This window comes from Orcinus orca, chromosome 6, assembly GCF_937001465.1.
Source record: "Orcinus orca chromosome 6, mOrcOrc1.1, whole genome shotgun sequence".
NCBI classification, from domain to species: domain Eukaryota; kingdom Metazoa; phylum Chordata; class Mammalia; order Artiodactyla; family Delphinidae; genus Orcinus; species Orcinus orca.
Window position 1 is genome coordinate 69,798,617 of NC_064564.1, and position 14,623 is coordinate 69,813,239.

Consider the following 14,623-nt stretch of genomic DNA (forward strand, 5'->3'; position numbering starts at 1 on the left):
TTAAAGATACAAAAATTACAAACATAATTTTGGCTTTTGTAAGTTTGTGGCAACTTATAAGCAATGTATAAGAGGCTCTTTCATTATACGCTCACTAACACTGGCATTCATTTTTAATTTTTGCAAGTTTACTCAACTAAAAATAAATTTTAAATTATGTGTTTATTAGTTAAATGAGTTGAATATTTTTCCATGTTATTTCATTATAGAGTTGTATTTTTCTTGTGTGTCTATTTGTATCTTGTCCCACTTGCCTATTAAAGCCTTAGAGTTTTTCTTGTTGATTTGTGTCCACCCTTTTGAGTAATATGTTATCATTGTAGGTTATCTCTCTTTAAGGAACTATGATCTCCCTAAATACCTTGAGCTATTTGGAGAAAAATGGAAACCAGACAAGTTTACAGAATTTTAGAAATTTTGTTGGCCCTGGGTGACTGTCAACACGAGACCGAATTTAATATGCATTTTTGAAATGCTTTTTTCCCATTTCAGTGTTCTTCAATATCCTCCCAGTCACTTCACTCCACCCTATAGCCCCACATATTACCATAAGGATTCAGGTCGCATGACAAGCACCAGGACACTTTCAAAAGATGGAAAAGCAGGCTGCATGGTGATTCTTTGTCCAAATTTTCCTGACTCAGTGTCCCCTGGTCCTCGCACACCACTGACTGGGCAGGACCACAGATTGGATGCCATACTATGGTACAATTCAACCATGTGATCTTTGCAATTCTTGTAACAGTGTAGCAGCACGGTGCTGGTGGAGAGTGATATGCAGAATATAGATGTTAAATTCAGGTACTATGTCTGCCATGCCCGCAAACCTATGTCCCAACCACTAACAATTTATGTCTTTTAAGACAAAAGTTCTCAAACTTTGAGAAGATTAGAATTACCTGGAGAGCTAAGAACAAACACAGAGGCCCAGACTCATTGAAACAGGATGAAGCATAGACCTCTATAAGTCTGCCAAGGTCTCCAGATGATTCTGTTATATACCAAAGGTGCTTGAGACTTACCAAATAAAATGCAAATATCCTCAAAGGGTATAAGATTAAAAACCATTATCAGATGAAGTTTTAGCTTGGATTATTTTAACATAGTTGAGAGGGGATAGCTTGAAGAAACGTCAGTTAGTATAGGCAACCTGTATTAGCAGGCATACCGTGAATTTAGAATCCTGACATGGTTCTCTGTCCAGGACCAGATCACCATTCAGCAATAAACTTTTAAAAAATTCAGTACACTTTTAAAAATTGTGAATCACTATGTTGTACACCTGAAACTTATATAAGAGTGTACATCAACTATACCTCATTAAAAACTTAAAAAACAGATTAAAAAAATAAAAACTGAGTATACTAATGTAAATGTCCATGTAACCCATCCAGTGAATATATGACTGATAAATGGAAACAAAACACATCTTTATTATGGTTTCCCACTGCCTCTTCAAAAGTGCATTCAGCAGGGATAAACCTTGCCAATCCCATATGGGAATGTGGGCAGGTCCCATTCTCTTACTCTTAGGTCAAAGTTCTTGGTTGCAAACGTAGTTTCAAATCTGAGACCAGAATGTCCAGCCCAAGATACTGATCAAAACTCCACCTTAAATTTAATGGCAAATATTCCCCCAGCTGGGGAATGCTTGAGCCTGGCAGCCTGCAGAGGCAAAGGAGGGGAAGCATGCATGGTTGCCTTCTTCCCTCCACTTTGTACTATTTTCCCTTTCTTTTCTTCTCCCACCACGGCTGGCTAGCTAGTTTCTGACCTCTTGGGGTTGGAGGAATGGTGAGTATAAGAAAGCTCTTATTATTCAAAGCTGACTCTTTCCTTGGATCTTTTTAGGTCTTTTGGAAGATTGTTTTCCTAGAGATTTCTCTCCTATAAGTCATTTTACTTGGTTTCTTCATTTCTATGCCTCCTGTTTACTTGTGACTCCTTTGCAGCTCCCCTCCAATTTCCTGCTGCTAGGGTCCTCCACTCTCTAAGTGACCCTACTTGATGGGTCCCCAAATGACCCTTGGTTGGATCTTTTCCATGTGGCCCACACCCGATTCATTGAAACTGCTCATCAACTCCTTGGCTTGACAATCCTGGCTGATCTCAACACAACCTCTACCTTTGTGTCCCAGGCCACTTTAACATCCTTGGTTAGGCATCAGGCAGCATACTTGTGTCTCCCAGCTGCAATAAAATTGTCATTTCAAGCTCTAAAATGTGTCTTGGAAGCCTTGGAAGGAAGCTGCAGCCCTCCCTCATTTATGTCTCCTGTCCCCACAGGCAGAAATGGGAACTCTCCTTGGCAAAATCTTCTCAAAAACAAAACAAACAAACAAACAAAAACACTTTAGAAATCCTGTGGGATCCAAGAATCATGGAAATGGTTCTCAGAATTTCCTTGGTAAATTCTGCATATTACCATCTGATCTGGTTGTGGAATATCTTATTTGTTGTATTTGTTTATCCCAGTGGAACTTACATTTCAGCATATTGTTACTATAGTCTTAGATATCCTGCCATTAAGCCACATTTAGGAAGGCCATAGTTCAGGGCATTCTCTTCCCTAGATTAGGAGCTCTTGGAGACTGCAGTAGATTACTGGAAAATGCTACAGATGATGCTTTATTTTGCTAGTAATTTTTTCAATGTATAATAGATGTAGAGATAAGTACACAGCAATAAATGTACAAAGTAAACACATTCATGTAATAATCACCCAGCTCAAGAAAGAGAATATTACTAGCTTCCAGAAGCCCCCATCTTACCCTTTCCTAGTTGAGTTCTCACAAGGGCAACTAATATCCTATTAACACCATATATCAGTTTTATCTGCTTTTGAAGTTTGTGTAAATGGAAGCTTTTCTGCCTGGTCAACATTTTGTTTGTGGATTCATCCATACTGTTGTCTTCAGTTGGAGACCATTCATTCTCATTACTGTGTGGTCATGCTATGAATATATCTGGACAGTTAATATTTGGTCAATGACTCTTTTCCCTCAAGGGTAGCTTAGAGGTTGACTGTGGCTTCCTAGACCTTCCCGGATTCTAAATAGAATCCACAGGTGGATTCTCAAATCACTGTAAAGATTTGTATGGGGTGCCATGACAAAGCAGTTGAATTGTTTACAATTTTTTTTTTTTTTTTTTTTTTTGCGGTATGCGGGCCTCTCACTGTTGTGGCCTCTCCCGTTGCGGAGCACAGGCTCGGGACGCGCAGGCTCAGCGGCCATGGCTCACGGGCCCAGCCGCTCCGCGGCATGTGGGATCCTCCCGGACTGGGGCACACGTGTCCCCTGCATCGGCAGGTGGACTCTCAACCACTGTGCCACCAGGGAAGCCCCTTTACAATTTTTAAAAGACTGTGTAAAAGGTTATATTCTTTCAGGGAAAGAGTTTATTGCTTCTCCCCATTCTTTGTATTTTATCCCATCAATCTGCTCTTTTAATTTGGCTGATTTTGAATCATAGAATATCTAAGCTGGAAAATCACATCTTCTGAGAAACATTTTGCATAAATTCTGATAACAGTTGTATGAATTTCTATCTTCTCAGGAATTATGATAAGAGGTTTATCACATAGGCCTCAAGAAAAATAACAACAGATCCATTCACAGTAACAACTGGAGATCATAAATACTTTTCTGATTATTCCTTGCATTTTACTTTACCATTATATAATGGAATTTTTTCCCCCAATTAAAACAGAAGGCTTCAAAGCATGACAGATTTCTATCTGAGAATAAGATGACATTTAATTTATATATAAATTAAAATTCATATTTTAAAATTCTACAATGAAATTCAATAAGTATTTTGCAAACTTGTCAGCATTTACTTCATGGATTAACATCCACACTACAGTTTTAAATGTGGGAGTTAAAATATTATCTGTATTCTGAATAGTAAATGTAAAGTGTTAAAGATGTGTGTTTTATGAAATCCTGTTTGACATATGTTAAAATGTCATTAGAATATTATTTTAAATGAAAATTGTTTTTCATTCAGACTGAGGTGTATGTATAACTTCATTCGTTTATTCATTCATTCATTCAACAAGATATTTAATGAGCACCTGCTATGTGCCAGGCATTGCACTAGGCTATAGACATGTCACACAAATAAGATGATGTTGCCACTGTCCTCAGGAGCCTATAGTTTAGTGGAGTTGAGATATAGATAAGTAAATAAATAATTTCTAGACAGGATACTCACTGTTTTAATCAGGCAAACAGGATTCTGTATGTGTTACAGAAGCACACGAAAGACACCAAATCGATCCTTGGAAAGTCATGAAATCTTTCCCAAGGAAGTGATGTGTAAGGTGGGTAAGAAAGTAGCCAGATACAGGTTAGAAGAGTGGTCTAGACATTTGGAAAGACAGAAGCAGCTGGATGCCATTCACTGACATAGGGCATATAGTATGGGAATTGGATTGGAAAAGGAGAAGGGAACATAATTAAATGACCTGGGGACATGAAAATGAACCCGCAAGAATCCCAGAAAGAAATTATCATTAAGATAGCATAGTGGAGTGAAAGGGGATCAGGACTCAGGCTGACTTGAATTTAAACCCTAGTTTCATCACTTAACAGACATGTGAAGCTGAACAAACCCTTTAACTTTTCAGAGCCTCAATTTCCCACTGTGCAAAATGGGGACAATAATGTGGACATTGCAGGGTTGTAGGGACGATTAAATGGGATAATGCATGTAAATTATCCCATTTATGGGATAATTATGCATGCTAGCCCAGTGCCTAGCACATACTGAGCACTCAAAAATTGGAGGCTGTGTTATTTCAGAAGAAAACCAGGGGTTGGGGGAAGATTAATACTTTTGACTAAAGCCAGGAAGATCTGAAATTTTGCAAGATTCCTTTGGCCAAAATTAAAGCTACTAGAATTAGAGTTTCCTTTTCAATTGACAAGTGAACTATAAAAGTGAATGAACTTGTGGCTGCTCAGATAAAAGCATGAGTCAGAGTTGTAGTTTCTGCTCTGTGGATACAGTTGTCAACCAGATACACTGAATGTGGGGATGGCCAGTAGCAAAATTATAGAGCAGGCCTGTTTGTCTTCAAACACTCCTGAGCCAGCTTTTAGTTCCCTTGTAAAAATGCAAAACTGACTTCTGATTTGGGGTGATCCATTGAATATATGCATTTACTTTGGCTTTTACTTGAAACCCAAGTAAAATGACAGTAAAGGAATTGCTTTTTAAGGCAGAAATCTTCAATGACAATGAGATTAGGAGAGAAGATAAGAACAATAAGATTTTGGGATTTAGAAGCCATATAGACAAGAGGTATCCAATTTAATAGACCTGAGAAAGATGATCCCTTACCTTGCCTTGGAAAAAGCTAGGAAGTACCTGATTACATCAAAGACCTCCCAAAAGACTGGGAATATCAAGTACCTCTGGAAATGTGGATAAAGGTTGGGTTAAAAACAGTGGGATTGGTTTGTAAGTGTGTTTAAGAAGTGGTTAGATCCATAGACCTTCTATTCAACCCTGTATAGCCAGATAACTGTCCCTCTCCCAGCCTGTCAGAGGCTGCATATGGTAAAATAGAATTACTTTCAGGGAACACTTGGCACATTTGGGGATGAGATTCAATACCATAAACAGAAACATTTTTGGAAACATTTACAACCCAATAAAATCCCAAGTCTTTTACCTCTATTCTAATTTCAGAGCACTGTGGTAATTTCTCTCCGGTATCTGACCACCTTGAGAGGAAAGACATCAAGAGTGTCCCCAATAAATGACCTAGCCAGATGACTCAAAACTGAAGCTGACAGTCAACAAGGCTTACCCATGGGGTCAGAACTTCCAAGAAGCTTTTTTAGTACCTCATTCCTAAATTTGAGTAGACAACCAAAGATTGTCAGACACCTAAGGAGAACCAACTTGAAAGGTAGAGACCAAAACAAACAAACAAACAAGCAACTGGAAGAAACCAAGCCTATGATGGGATCAGAAAACTATTATAAATATCCACAGAGGGATAAGAGGTGATTTTGAACCCATGAAACAAGAATATTATGTTATTTTTTAAAGGAACATTAAGGGAATAAAAAAGGGGACCTGGGGATTAGCAGAATAAAAAATTCAAAGAAAGTTTGAATGATAAAGTTGAGCAAATCTCCCAGAAAGTAGAGCAAAAAGACAAAGGGGTGGAAAATAAGAGTTTAGAAAAAAAAGTGATAGGACCAGAATAAGAAGTTCAAAAGCTGCATCAGAGCAGTCCCACAAAGAGAGAGACAGAGAAAAATGAAAGAAAGGAAATCATCAATAAAATAATTCTAGAAAGTTCAAGGAGAGGACATGCATTTACATACTGTAAGAGCTACTGAGTGCCTAGATAATAAGTGAAATTAGACGCACTTCAAGGTATATTATTGTGCAATTTCAAAACACTGGTGTATTCATTTGCTAGGTCTGCCATAAAAAGATAAAACAGAGTAGGTAGCTTAGAAATTTATTCTCACAGTTTTAGAGGTTGGAAGTCCAAGATCAAGGTGTCATATGAACCCAGAATAGATTTTGTAAAGAATGTGAAATTAAAGGAATACCTGATCCTTTTGAACATATGAAAAGGATATTTAAAGTGTTTAAGAGTTTGAGATAAATTAGTGATAAGTACATAATAGTAAGCAAACAAACAAAACTACAAGAACAAAAACAAAAAAGCTATTAATTTCAGGGAAAACAAAAAATTGAGTAAGAAAGAAAAATATATTCATAGGACACCCTGAGGCTCAACTGTAAATATCATGTACACAGTCATAACAATGTTAAAATCAATATTAATTTAGCCATCATAAACATATTGAAAGTGTGGGGAGATAGAAATAGTGTTTGTACTAGGTGTAGGTGTAGGTGAAGGATGAAAAAAAGTTAAATTTTCCTATATCTGTGGTTATATGGAAAAAAAAATCATTAATCTGTACACTTAAGATTAGTGAGCTTTGGGCTTCCCTGGTGGCGCAGTGGTTGAGAGTCCGCCTGTCGATGCAGGGGACACGGGTTCGTGTCCCGGTCTGGGAAGATCCCACATGCCACGGAGCTGCTGGGCCCGTGAGCCATGGCCGCTGAGCCTGCGCATCCGGAGCCTGTGCTCCACAACGGGAGAGGCCACAGCGGTGAGAGGCCTGCGTACCACAAAAAAAAAAAAAAAGATTAGTGAGCTTTATTCTGTCAGTTTTGGCACAATTAAAAAAAAAAATCCAACAATTATTATTCAGGTTTCAACCTAGGATTGCAAACTCAAATGCCGAACGGGGTTGGGCAAGGAGCTTAACTGAGGGAAGCAGTCTTGGTAAGTTTGAATAAGGAACTGGTGGGATGTGACAAACCGAAGAGCATGTGCTCTGAACACGTGCTCTGTTCCTCAAGTGGACTGCTACTGCTTAGCTCTAGCTATGGAAACATGAGCCTTGTATCACAAGATTTAAGGATTTCTCGAGAAAAGCCAAATACGTAAATGTTTACAAATGGAAATGTCCTGATTTTTTAAACATTGCTTAATACAAAAAAAAAAAAAAAAAACAACTGTGAGCTACATTTGGTCTATATAGTTCAAGCTGGCAGTTCTAAAATGATGAAGCTTTTTCATACTCACTTGGAGGGTGTGGGAAAGACATACTAGCCCTGAAATTATATTGCATCGAGTTAGTTAAACTGGCTCTGATGAAAACACTTTTAAACAGCAAACCAAGGAGTGAAGACCTATAACACTAAGAAACCAAAGCCAAACAAAACAAAACGAAGAAACAAAACCTCCGGACCTTAATATTTTTCCAAGTCACGCTGATGTGATAAAATCAGAATTACTGAACACTTGTAAGATATCAAATGTTGTGCCTTTGACTTAGCATATTCAGAAAGGGAATTTAATTGAGAAGACTTATGAATTAATTGAAGATCTAAAGCATCTGGATCATTCAGCTCCTACTAATATATAGAATTTCCAAAGGCCATTTTTAGTTTGACGTCAGTGAATGATTCATCATTTCTCTTGACTTTCAGGCTGATCAATGTCCCGTGTCAAACACCAAACAATGTGTTAGATTGAAGTTTTCTCATTCGTAAACTATCTATGTCTGCTCCTATGCAGATGAACAGGGTAGAAAGTCAAGCAAATGAATAATGAGAAAAAGATTAGTGTATTGTATAAACAAAGACGCAAAGCAGATCAATGGTTACCTGGGACCCAAGGTGGAGAGAAGACTGATTGTAAACAGACACAAAGGAACTTTGGGGGATGATGGAAGCGTTCTAAAACTAGATTGTGGCGATTGTTGTACAACTGGATAAATGTATTAAAACTCTTGAATTGTACACTTAAAATGGGTGAATTTTGTGCTAGGTAAAGTATACCCTAAAAAGGCTGTAATTAAAAAAAAGAATAATGGATGATAAAATTAGTGGGCTAAAGTACAAGTATGATGAAAAACAAGATATTTACATAGTCTCAAAGTATCTCCCACTAGATACTTATTAACTGCAATGGGGAAAACAGTAACTTTATGGTGGAGAAACCTGGCAGACAGTACTTTTAAATGATCAGAGTTAAATGATCACCAGTAAAGGTACGGATGGATATCACATGCCTTCTGAAGTGATACACAGAGAAGAATATACTATCGGTTTGTGGTACTCCTGCCCAAAATGCATAACTGAATTTAATCCTGAGGAAGCATATGACAACCCCAAGTTGAGGGACATTCTACAAAATAACTGACAAACACTCTTCAAAACTGTCAAGTTCAGGAATGACAGACAGAGAAATACTCCTGATTAAGGTAGGGCATGTGACAGTTAAGTGCAATGTGAGATTGTATGCTGGATCCCGGTCCAGAAAACAGATGTTAGCGGGCAAACAGAAGACAGCGAGCAACATTTGAATAAGGTCTGTAGATTAGTTAACAGCATTGTGTCAATGTTAATTTCCTGCTTTTGATAACTGTGGTGCGATTGTGTGAGATATTAAAATTAGGGGAAACAGGATGAAGGGTATATGTGGGAATCTCTGTACTATTTTTGTAACTTTTGTAAGTTATTTTGAAGTAGTTTCAAAATGAAAAGTTAAAGGTTAAAAGGATGTTTCACCTTTCAGCTGGGAAAGTGGCAATGGATTGATAAGAAATTAATGGTGAAGTAGTGACCAGAATTTTACCCATTGCTCAGAAAGCGGTAAGCAGGAAAACAAGGTGAGGTAGAGACATTTTTAAATGAAGTACTAAAACTAAATATTATTATATTAACCATTCTCTTTCCTGTTCTTCCCTTCCCAGTGGAACTGCACTATTCTGTACTTTTCTTTTTCTTCTTAAGAATATATCTTTAAAAAAAAAAAAGAATATATCTTTTTAGTGACTCTTGTACTAGTGAAAGAAAACTTTTTTTTTTTTCGGTACGCGGGCCTCTCACTGTTGTGGCCTCTCCCGTTGCAGAGCACAGGCTCCGGACGCGCAGGCTCAGCGGCCATGGCTCACGGGCCCAGCCGCTCCGCGGCATGTGGGATCTTCCCGGACCGGGGCATGAACCCGTGTCCCCTGCATTGGCAGGCGGACTCTCAACCACTGCGCCACCAGGGAAGCCCAAAAGAAAACATTTTAAACTAAAAACTTGATTCTGCTTTGCTTAATATTAAAAGAGAAATTATGGGTCACAATGATACTTGATGCAAAACTTGGAAAGGCAGAATCTTATCGACACAAGAGTTTTTAGAATTCAAAGTACTCATCTGGTTACTATTCTGTTCAGTTAAGATAATAAAGTGAATGTTTTGTATTCTGGTGACCACAGAAGCACAATGAACAAGGAAACAGGAGCACTGGCCAGGTAGGGCAAAGGTCTATGTGTGCGCTATTGCTATTGTGACATATTTATCGTATGTGTGCTTATGAGTATGGTCTTTCTTTTTTAATTTTAAATTAATTTTAATTTTTTATTGAAGTATCATTGATTTACAATGTTGTGTTAGTATCAGGTGTATAGTAAAGTGATTCAGTCATATATATATACTTTTTCAGACTCTTTTCCCTTATAGGTTATTACAAAATATTGAGTATAGCTCTCTGTGCTACACAATAAGTCCTTGTTGGTTATCTGTTTTATATATAGTAGTGTGTATATGTTAATCCCTGTTATATTAATTTTTCTCTTCAATGTTTACTGAAAAAGAGCAAGTAGCTCTCCAGGTGAGTCAATTGTTAGCTTCAAAGTTTTTATTTAATCTCCTAGGAATGTCACCTTCAACTTTAAAGCATGTAATGACCATAAAGCTTATAAACATGTTTGTTAAAGGAAATCATAATTGGTTATTTAATCTATAGAATACAAGTGTTATGGGAGATTAAATTTGTTCAATTAAGCTGTACATGAATTTACCACACCTGTGATCAGAAAGAAATCCATCGTGTATAGTATAGATTCTCTTGTTATTCAGAAAGCTTCAGACTCTTCTTTCTGTCTTTTTCTTGGGGGCTGTCCAAAACAAAGATGCTTCTAGCAGTTTCATATGTAAATACAACGCAAAGCTTTACCATAGTATTCCAATGTATGGATGTGCCAAATTTATTTAGCTACTCCCCTACAGGTGGATAGTTAGGATTTTTCCAACATTTTACCTACAACACACCTACTATATATGTCATAAATGTCTACATATGTATATATGTAGGACAAATTTCTAGCCATAGAATTCCTAGGTCAAAAGGCATATAAAATTAAGAGTTTGATAGCTATTTAAAATTTTGCCTTCCATAAAAAGGTTGTTGATATATCTCTTATTTATTTAAAAATGTTTAGTATTTGTATTAAAAATTATAGATGCCTTTTGTCTTTTGTAACCAGTAATATGATACAAAGATGTATTAAAAAATAAAATGTAACCATTTCTCCTCTTCCCCCATTGCCCCTGTCTATTAGTACAGTGATGTGTATCCTTTCAAACATACTGCATGAATGTCATCATACACACACATGTAAATAAGTACAATCTCATATATACATGCACTGTCCGAATTTTTTCTAATTAGAATACATTCAGGTGTTATTTATATTATTTTAAAGACAAACAAGTAAAACCTTCTATTGGTTAGAGTTCGTTTCAGTAGCATAAACAGAAATTTAAACAGCACGAAAGTTCATTTTCCTCTCCTGCAGCTCCACGCCAGGGTGTGGGCTGCTTCCAGGTCTCTGCTCCCACATCTCTGGGGTGTGGCTCCCATTCTTAGTAACCAAGAATCGCTCCAGCCATCACTTCTGTATCCCAGGCAGCAAGAGAAAGAAGAAATGAAGGACACTAGGTTCTACAAAACTGCCACACACCACTTCTCATCCAGTCCATGAGCCAGAACTTCATCACATGACCATTCTTAGTTGCAAGGTAGACTAGGAAGGGTAATCTTTATCCTAAGAGGCCATGTACCTAGCTTAAAATTCAGGGGGTCTGCTATTATTAAAGAAGAGGGGGGTGTACCTAACATACAGTACCTAATTCAGGAAATTTCAAATTATTATGCACATAAGTTTGGAAGGACCACTAAAATAAAGGTAGCTTGCAGGAGGAGTAAGGGTGCTGATGTGAAGGAAGTTCCCATAGAAAGATTATCTGATTGAGACAGAGATACAGAAGTGGCTGCGTGGCTTGAAAATATTTGCTGCTATGTATTTGGAGCAGCCTACACTGAGACTCAAGGGCAGAACAAAAACATTAAAATAATAAGAGGAAAGTAAGTAAGTCAATCTGAAGAAAGTTCATGAATCTTCCTCCATAAGTGAAGTTGTAATGCCTAATTGAGAGACAGAGCTATGGGACTCCAAAGACACTGGTCTTGAAACCAGGAAGCCCTGGCTTTGCTGATAGCACAGTATTTCAGTTAAGTGCAATTGAACAGTCTTTGAGGAAATTTGGAGGATTAGTAAGAGGAAGGAAGAATGGGGATCTTTCACTTTTGTTTCTGTGTCTTTTATTTACATTTAAGCAATCATGAGCAGGTGCCTATGGATTTTGGCATACACTTCTTTAAAACCATAGAAGTTAGAAAGTGAAATGTAAATAAAGCCACAAATGTCACTTCTAAATTTCTATCGACAGTAGAAGAGGATATTATATTATTTAGACTGTCTCCTAAACCATTACAATATAAATCATTGCACAACATTTTTCTAGTTTTGCTCGACACCCACTCTTTGCCTGATAGTATATTTTAGAGAGACTAGTGCACCACTCAAGTTGGCCAGCCTGCAGGCTTTGAATGGTGCTTTTCTTTTTTTTAAAGATTTTGTGGGAAGCTGATTTAAAAGTGACTGGACTGTAAACTAAGCCTTATAAGTAGCATAGTTTAACAGCCTAAGATAATGAATTCAAATAATATTACTGACAGCCTTAAATGAAAGTCACACTCCCTAAAAACACAGAAATGTACTTATTTCACCTGCCAGTCACCTTCAATATTTTGGGGAAGGAATATTATTTCATGTGCATAAAATGGTTTTATATCTTAACAGAGGACTATATAATACTTGAATATTGTTATTCTGTCTTAACTAAGGCAGTTACAAGAATAAAAACCACTGGCCTCTGGCCTTTCAGAGATATTCCCACTAAGTTCATGTGCATCTAATGAAAAATAGCAAATAAATCAATAAATATTAGCATTTAAGAAATATTTATTTATTTACCAACCACAGCTAGATAAGAGGAACTGGGTTAATTTTGAAACCCTCAGTTTCCTTTTCTCTAAGCCAATAGTTATTGCTGGTCACTGATGTGTTGTTCTTTCCTTTGCAGGAAGTTGCAAAATTGAGAGAAAAAAACAATACCAAGTTGGCATTATTTTTAGCTTTCCTCCGATTTGGATGTAGCTACAGTCCTTACTTTTTCTCGCGGCAACTATCATAATTATTCAAAGGAGAAAAATGAGGCAAAAGGGAGGAGCAGGGAATTATGCCAAAGGACATATGGCAGGGTTATTGCCACAAAGCTGAGCTGCTGGAATCCAGCTCTGCGCCAACAGAGGGCTCTTACCACAATGCAAAGAGTCAGGTGCTCTTTAAATTGGGTATCAGTGTCCTTGGAGAAATAGTTTAGACTTCTCAGCTTCAGACCTACCTTCCTCTGAATATTAGTATGGTAGTATACTATGGTACCTAACCCTTTGAGGATGGGGAGTGGTTGCAATGGTGAATGATTTACAAACTGAGTTTAAAATAGCAAGGGTGATCTGTTTTTGCAAAATTCAGCTTAACAAGGCAGTGCATATTAGATCAGTAGTTGGCCAACTATGGCTTGCTGCTTCTTTCTGTACAGCCTGCAAGCTCAGAATGATTTTTATTTTTTGTAGGTTGAAAAAAATTAAAAGAATAATATTTCATGACATGAAAATTATATGAGGCTCAAATTTCAAAACGTGTGGACATTTGTTTTCTCTCTTATGAGTACCTACATAAAATCCTTGAATTTTCTTGTTGACTAAAGTACTTACTGCCTGGCCCTTTACAGAAAAAGTTTGCAGATCTCTGGTTTAGAAGAGCATGGGACTTAGTGTCAGGGAGATCTGCATTGAGCTGCAGGGCTGAATTTACTGAATGTACAACTTTGAGCAAGATATCTAACTTTTCTAAGCCTCAGTTTCCTTGCTTATAAATGGGTATACAAATAACATTTATCTTGCAGAGTTAAATGAGATAATGCATTTAATATGTTTAACATAATGCCTATCACTTAGTAAGGGATCCACACATTATTATTATTGTTATCATTTTACCCTAAAGCAACTGTGATTAAATAAAACGCAAAAATGAGGAAATTTTAAAGTTACATTGGAATAGATTGTAATAGATTGCAGAATAGAATAGAAGAGATTGTGATAGATTCTATAATATTATACTTAGGACATTTAAAAACTTTAAAAGGCATTTTGGATTAAATAAAAACAACAACAACAACAACGTCTCACTCAGAATAGAATGGATAAAATTGGTGTCCTGTGTTAAGATAGAAGTAAAAACAGTCATACTCAGACATGCAAGAAGAGCTGAGATTGAAAGCCATATAACTAAATAAATCAAATCCCTCACCTCTTCAGACACGTGCTTCCTAAATTCTGTCCAGTTACTAGAGTCAGAAAAGAAAATGGTAGAACTCCATAGAATTCATGGATAGACATCTTGCTGAAGAATACTATGGAAAAAGACTAAAGGAAAAATTTTAAGCTCTAATCTTTATACTCATACCTAGGTATGTCTCAATTGGGAAATTACCACAAATGATAACTCTACTCAGAAGGCCAGAACTTGAAACTGCTGGAGGCAAGACCTGAAGGCAGTGCTTCTATGCAAATGCACACTGTCACCACCACATTTTGATGCACAGAGGAGACTCTTTTATTTTTTTCAAATTTTTATTTATTTTTTTATCTTAGTTCCCTGATCAGGGATTGAACCTGGGACCCCTGCAGTGGAAGCTTGGAGTCTTAACCACTGGACCACCAGGGAACTCCTGGGAGGCTTTTTTAAATAGCAGCTCTTTTGGGATAAAATTCATATACTGTACAATACACCTATTTAAAGTGTACAATTGAGTGGTTTTTAGTGTGTTCAG